The 7,397-nt window shown below is 40.4% G+C and overlaps 1 long non-coding RNA gene across 1 annotated transcript; it reads left to right on the forward strand.

Moving 5' to 3' along the window:
• Nucleotides 1-2,971: 2,971 nt before the first annotated feature.
• Nucleotides 2,972-3,995, forward strand: LOC134299446 (uncharacterized). Its single transcript, XR_010006663.1, has 2 exons — nucleotides 2,972-3,396; nucleotides 3,480-3,995. It is a non-coding gene; the product is annotated as an uncharacterized LOC134299446 (long non-coding RNA).
• Nucleotides 3,996-7,397: the final 3,402 nt, after the last annotated feature.

Here is a 7,397-nt window from a genome sequence, read left to right on the forward strand (position 1 = left end):
TGTAATCATTTCATCAATACAAATAAAACATTTGCTTTATCAGATGCACCTTCATTTAAGAGTGAAAGTGAAGAAATGCAGTCAATGCAAAACTGAATGGATTAGCACACTTTATTAGTGCTTTGCAGCATTGACCATTTGAACAGATTTCTAAATCAGGACATCCAAGACAGCCTTGGAGAAAAGTTCCTCCATAGCAGGGGCAAGCAATACATAGCTTCCCAATTTACAATTTATTGCAGTTCCTATTAGTTCTTTATCTTAGGCTGGGCTTACTAAGGCTGAGCAATCGCTCAAGGGCCACAGTGAGCTGCTCACACCTACATTAGCAGTTTATTCAGCCCAAGGAAAAGAAATTTCCCATCAAAACTATTAACCTGATGTCCTACTGACATGTGTATTTCTGGCACCCTTGCCTTTTATCTGTAATTTCAATTGTCTCTTTCATACTACACAATTGTAATACTATGATTCCACTGTAAGTGCCATATAACACTGTAGCATTCTCAATTGTACCCTACTGGTCTTTTAAAGTGACCTCTCATACATTGCTATTTCTTTCTGCATGAACATAGAATGTACACACATCTACAGTCTATTGGTATTGTATTTTAGTATTTGTACTTTCTATCATCCACCACATCATCTTATAGATTTTATTCCTACCTCCATTTATTTTTATCCAAATTCTCTCTACTGTCTCAGTTTGATCACCCATGTGAAATCTGTGCAAGTAAATTTGTCTTTGACACATAATGTGGCTCCCCCTCTTTTTCTTCACCCTCTATTCCTTTTGAACAGATTATAGCCCTCAACTATTATATTCTGATCGTGGGAATAATCTCTTTTACCTTAAAAATCATATTTACCTTTCTGCACTAGGACTTCAAGTTCACCTTGTTTGTTTCCCAAACTCTGCACATTGGTGCACAGATCTAAAGTGTCATCTTTACTGGAAATTTTAGTGTGCCTCTCATTGTCTTCCTTAGCTTGGCTTCTAAACCTAACATTCTTGAATTTACAACTTACTTTTGCACAGAATTGGGGACAGCCTCTTGATCAAATTCATCATTCTTTTGCCCAAAACATTCTTCTTGGTCCTTATGAGATGTAACTCATCTGGAGCTAGTAGTCCTTCATCTAGGAAGTAAAGATGATGGTCCCACAAGCCAAACCTCTCCATCTGCATAGCCAGTCATTAACCTAGAGTATTTGGTTGTCCCTGTGTGGCCTTGCATTTAGTCAAGGCTTATGCTCGCAATTTTGATCCTTACAGTTTAAATGTCTGACTTGAAGGAACAGGATTTCTTTTTAAAAAATATAAGAGTTTGTCGTTTGTCTCAGTGTGCCATTTGACATGCAGTTCTAATTTTCTCCGCTTAGCTATGGATTTGCCTTAGCTATTTGATTTTGTAAATGTCATAAAGTGATTTACTTTAGCACCAAATACTGCAGGTCTGGATATTTTCACTCCCCTGGGTGCCTCTGCAGGTAACAACTGATGCATGCCCATTGCTGGATATAATGACTTGAAGTGAGTAACTACTGTTTCCTTCAAACTGGTGCAAATTAAGACCAACATCTTTAGTGGAAAGAAGGAGGAAGCAGATGAGAAGAGGAGAAGGAAGGAAAGGAGGAGGGGGAGCGGGAGAGCTGGCATACATAACTTACACACTTCATTTATTTGTGATGAAGACTGAGCAAACACTAGTCCTCATCCTCATCTTTCCAACAGCAACTAAGCTTCTTGAATCAGACAATATTCCAACATGTATCTGGACACATTTTGTGCAATAGGAAAATAAAATATGCAGTGGGGAATATGATTTTGTGCAGTTGGCAATATGGACTTTATTCAGGACCAAGATTATCTCTCAGAATAGAAATGCAAAAAAAGAGAAATAGTAATTTAGATGGATGCTGTTACTTGTATTTTATCGGGACCAGTTTCTTGTATAGTCAAAATCCTCACATCGACTCATATTGAAATCTCTGCTCCCCCATAAAAAGTTGACATTTCCATAATCAACACAGAATAGATGACTATATGATATATACATGGTGTATACATGTGACATATACTTTAGTAATCCTGTTTCAATATGATTATACAATCATATACATTTAGAACAAATCTAAATCTTAGGCATGCAATATATGAGGGAGGTAATAAATTTTATTCCCTTAACATGATTCTGAGATATTTTTTTTCCATTTTAAGATATATATATATAAATAAGATGGCGCAAGTTCAGAGAAGTAGAATGAGGATGAAAAGAAGAACGGAGAGCAGAACAAATGAAGTAAAGTTGAAGGAGAGGGACTTGTTAATCTTAATGAAAAGAAGATTGAAGGATGCCATGATACCTCAAGAGCTCTCACAGATAGGAGGGGCACACCTATTATCCACTGCCCAAAAGACTCTTACAGGAGAGCAGATTTTGATGGCACATAAGAAAGAATTTTGTGACGGTAAAATCAGTTTGACTACAAAAGTAACCTCTTAAGCAGTGGATTCTCCTTTTTTAGATGTCTTCAAAATAAGATTGAACAATTACCTGCCAGAATACTTTAACTACTGACCTTATCAGATGTGGGAAGAATCGGCAGCATGCTCCACTTACTTAAAGGGGTGGCAAAGATGAGCATGCCACCATGGTGGCCACACAGAAGGCTTACCATGTTCCACCAGCTAGATGGTCGACACTTCCCCCCATGGAATGATCAGTTGGGTGAGTTGGGTGATGCGGGGCATGGGGCGATGGGTTCTCCATGCCCCCACCCCAACATGCACCATTGGAATCGTAATCATACATGGCAATTCCAGCAGCCTTTATGATGAGGTCATAGAGATCTTCTGTTATGGTTGAGCCTTATGGCTCCGATTCTGGGAGACATGGTCGTAAGACTCCTCGGGAGTCAGACTCTCTTGAGGAGCGAGAAAGGAAGCGGCTGCGGGACTTGTTTGCAGAACCAACTGATGAAGACTCCTTTGAGGGTTTTACCGAGGGAATGGAGGAAGAGATGGTTAGCTCAGAGGAGGATGATATGGAATGGACTCGTGTGAGGGAGGATTTGGGTGCCACCGGCAATGATAGTATGGGAGGCGACTGGGGGGTTGCAGGATTAGACCCGTGGACGAGCTGGAGGGATGGGACGGGATCCACAGCTGGGGATGCTGTGGGGCGTAGTCAAAGGTGTTTTAGCTCTGATGAGGAGGATGATGATGAGGCACCTGGAATTAGGGTAACAGCTGACAGCGATGAGGAGTTGTAAACTGGCATAGAATGGGGTCTAGAATCCAGGGCTAATTGCGTTGGGCAAGGTAATCTGGACGAACGCTTGGGCTCTTGTTGGGAATTTCCTGAAGACGGGTGTGATTCGTTTGCTGAATACGTAAGTTACCAAGGACACTGGGCATAGACGGCGGGAGGAACTGTGTGGGCTTTTCCTGTGCAACTTGTGTTTAATCTTAATAGCTTGGACCTCCGTCGTCTTTTTGACGGACATTAATTGCCTACTCTGGATTGACGCTGGACTGACTGACTGACTGACTGCGACCTCGGACTATCCCTTCTGTGATTATCGGTGGAACTGGTGAACTAAGACGTCTGTACCTGGCCTTCGACCTTGGACCGGATTGGGACCCCGCTGACTGCTTCTGCCCTGATTGATGTGTTTGAACCCGGAGTTCGCTTGCTACACGGAGGAGTAGCAACTTAGTTAATCAACCACAGCTGTTGAGTAGCAGAGAGAAATCTGCTGCCAGTTATTTACGTTCTATTGTATCTTTGTTTACCAGTTTTTGTTTGTTTTAAGTGCCAGGCTGAAGTAAGCATTTTTGGTTTAACCCGGATTAAACTCCCGTTTAATCCGGTTTATCTTTTGAACTGTTTTTTAGTATCTTTTCGTATTGAATGCGAGTGTTTGCCTAGCCCTTTGTCTTTTACGGGCATTTTTGGTTCTGTATCCTTAATAAACTGTGTTGAATCTTATCTAGTGGTGTTCTGTCTCTGACGTCTTCCACTGAGCTGGCAAGCAGAAGAAAGTCAATGGCTTATTAGGCCCCTTCAAATCTCTTCAACCCCTATGATTATGTTATTCTAAGAAAAGAGGCACCTGGAAAGAAAGCATAATTATTAGGATGGGAACAGAGGATAAATTGTGCTAAAATGCAGTTAAGAGCAATATGTACCTCAATACTTATGTAAGTTACATTGGTTCAGTAGTTAGGGCTAATCAATTTATTCAGATGTCTGACCTTCTTGCCATAACCAGGTAACCTGCATTTTCAAAAGTTTCTACTAACTGGCTAATTCCTTTTGGCCCAAAGGTATATACAGTAGAGTCTCATTTATCCAACATAAACGGGCCAGCAGAATGTTGGATAAGTGAATATGCTGGATAATGAGGGATTAAGGAAAGCCTATTAAACATCAAATTAGGTTATGATTTTACAAATTAAGCACCAAAATATCAGGTTATACAACAAATTTGGCAGAAAAAGTAGTTCAATTTCGCAGTAATGCTATGTAGTAATTACTGTATTTACGAATTTAGCACCAAAATATCATGATGTATTGAAAACATTGACTACAAAAATGCGTTAGATAATCCAGAATGTTGGATAAGCAAGTGTTGGATAAGTGAGACTCTACTGTATTGGAAGTATAATACGTGAATACTGTGGTTTGCTACAGAAGTCTTGTGGTGTTTTTTAAAGCTAGAAATTAATTGATCTATCTCTTAAATTTCCTGAGCTAGTATGTTAGAGTCCTCCTTAAACCACAATTAATCTGCATAGGCCTATTCTGAATATGTACCTGATTAAAGACCTACAAAGTGCTTTGATGGGTAAAGCTTGCAAGCAACAGAGGCAATGTTATCCAAAGATAACATTGAGTACTATATCCCAATAAAAGGAGTGAAAAGTTACTTCATTCTCAATATTTATGGAGGCAGTAGTATGAATGAAATATTAAATATCCACCATGAAATAAAGAGGCTGGGCAAAAAAAATGGATTAATAAAGGATTATTACTTGACTTGGATTATTAATTGTAATTCCTGGAGAACTAAATTGCAGGGGTTCAATGTGATGAGGATCATGGCCAAGGACAAGTATCAGCCCATGACAATTTCTTCAACCTATCTCTGGGTGAAACACCTGATCCATCTCCATGAGTTGCTCATCCCAGTTGGTCATTGCTGGAAGGGCATCCCAGAGGGACTCCCTCCCAAACCTCAGAACTTTACAAGAGAGAGCTAACCCCTAGGTCCTCTTTCCAACATATGGAGTAGTAAAGGTAAAGGTTTCCCCTGACGTTAAGTCCAGTCGTGACTGACTCTGGGGGTTGGTGCTCATCTCCATTTCTAAGCCCAAGAGCCGGTGTTGTCCATAGACACCTCCAAGGTCATGTGGCCAGGATGACTGCATGGAGCGCCGTTATCTTCCTGCCGGAGCGGTACCTATTGATCTATTCACATTTGCATGTTTTCGAACTGCTAGGTTGGCAGGAGCTGGGGCTAACAGCGGGCACTCATTCCGCTCCAGGGATTTGAACCTGGGACCTTTTGGTCCGCAAGTTCAGCAGCTTAGTGCTTTAACACACTGTGCTACCAGGGGCCTCCAACATATGGAGTAGGTAGGGGAAAAACCTTTGGGGAGAAAAATTCCTATCTGGCCCTAAAAGCAACCAGCATTCATTCACATTTCACTGAAAATGGGAGAGTGGGTCATGAAAAAGATTAAGAGAGGCAACTGGGATGGAATAGCCATCTTGAATATTGTTGCCCATGCCTCTCTCATGTGCCAAGACCAACGTAAAATGCCAGATCCACATGGTAAAGGTAGGCTTCAAAACTCCCTATTGACTAAATGGCATGGTCACTTTTCAGTGAAGGAGCAAACATGCCCACAGTATAGCCTTTTCTCTGAATCCATTCTGGGAAAAGTTATCCTTCCTGCTTTTGCTCCAAATAGGCTTTGTGATGCTGTCTGTTAGACTATCTGGCATGAAGCCAACATGCTTACGTTATTATTTTGATTGCTTGAGGTTACTGTGTACAGGATGGGGAAAATAGTACAGAAAATGCTGAATGTGCACTAAAGAGGACAAAAAAGTGGCTTCCCATTGCCTGGAAAGAATCAAAATAAGTTACTTCTGAGAACTGGCAGATATATTTTATGCCTTTAGATACACTATTTTCAAGCCAAAAATGTTTTCAAGTACATTCAGTACAGCTCTGATATATAAAGTTTAACTTTAGAGAAGTGATACAAACTCAAGTTAACACCATTTTTTATTTTCTTGATAATTTAAAGCCATGTTGTCTAGTCTCATTTTATGAATGTCTCCTTAAGCTCCCTTGGCTGATTAGTCCTAAATTTGGCAATATTAATTTAAAAGCAAAGATCCAATGAATGTAAAATCCCTGCAAACTCTTTAGTACCAATAAATTAAATGAAACTTTAAAAAGTGGACACAGTTTTCAAGACAAGAAACAGAGGGCAGCTTCCATGCCTGTGATTTATAGCCTTTTTTTCTGCAGCCTCACTTGCTGCTATTGCATCAGTCCACTGAGCATTTAGCAGCTCATGCTACTCCTTCCCAATTGCTTTAAAAATAAACTCTTCAAGAATCTATGAATGCGAAATTCTGGTTCAGATTTGCAAGTTTTATTTCCTCTTTAATTTCTAGCCTGTTAAAGAAAACTTTTCATATACACAAATAAAGTCTCTGCCTAAAAGCATCGTCCTCTTTGTCCCCTTCCCCCATTTCTGAGTTTCATAGATGAAGAATACTACTGCCATCTTAAGGACACTGTTTATCTAGCACAAAACAGTTTCCCCAAAGTGTCCAGAACTGAAATGGACTAATTCAACTCCCCATGTCACCCTCCAAATGCCACTTCAGCCCTTATGTCACCGTGGGATCTGGGCACAAATTGCTACATCGAGGTGCGCATTTAGTGCTTTCGGTGTTCCTGAACTGCCTGGATAATCCTTAGAATGACAAATCACTGTCTGTGCGATTAATTTTCTTGCTGTCAAGGCTGGGAAGATGAGAGATTTGGGGGACATCGTGCGACGTGTCAAGGAAATGCCAGCTGTCTCCATTACAGCTCCATGTTACCAACAGAGCAAGATTGATGATCCACGTGCCCGCGCTTGTGTTTTGTAACTTTCACAAATCTGAATTCCTCTGCAGATAAAGTAATGGGATCTGTCAGTCAGCAGGAGAACACTGAAGAGAACAGCATGAGATATTTAAATAATCAATAATGCAACACTTGAAGAAGGCAGCAATAACCATCAGTGAACTTAACTTTCTATAAATAAGATGGATATTATTTCTTCGTTATTCTTCCTGATAGCCTCTAAAGCTTCCTCTCGG

Source organism: Anolis carolinensis, chromosome 5 (genome assembly GCF_035594765.1).
Source record: "Anolis carolinensis isolate JA03-04 chromosome 5, rAnoCar3.1.pri, whole genome shotgun sequence".
NCBI lineage: Eukaryota > Metazoa > Chordata > Lepidosauria > Squamata > Dactyloidae > Anolis > Anolis carolinensis.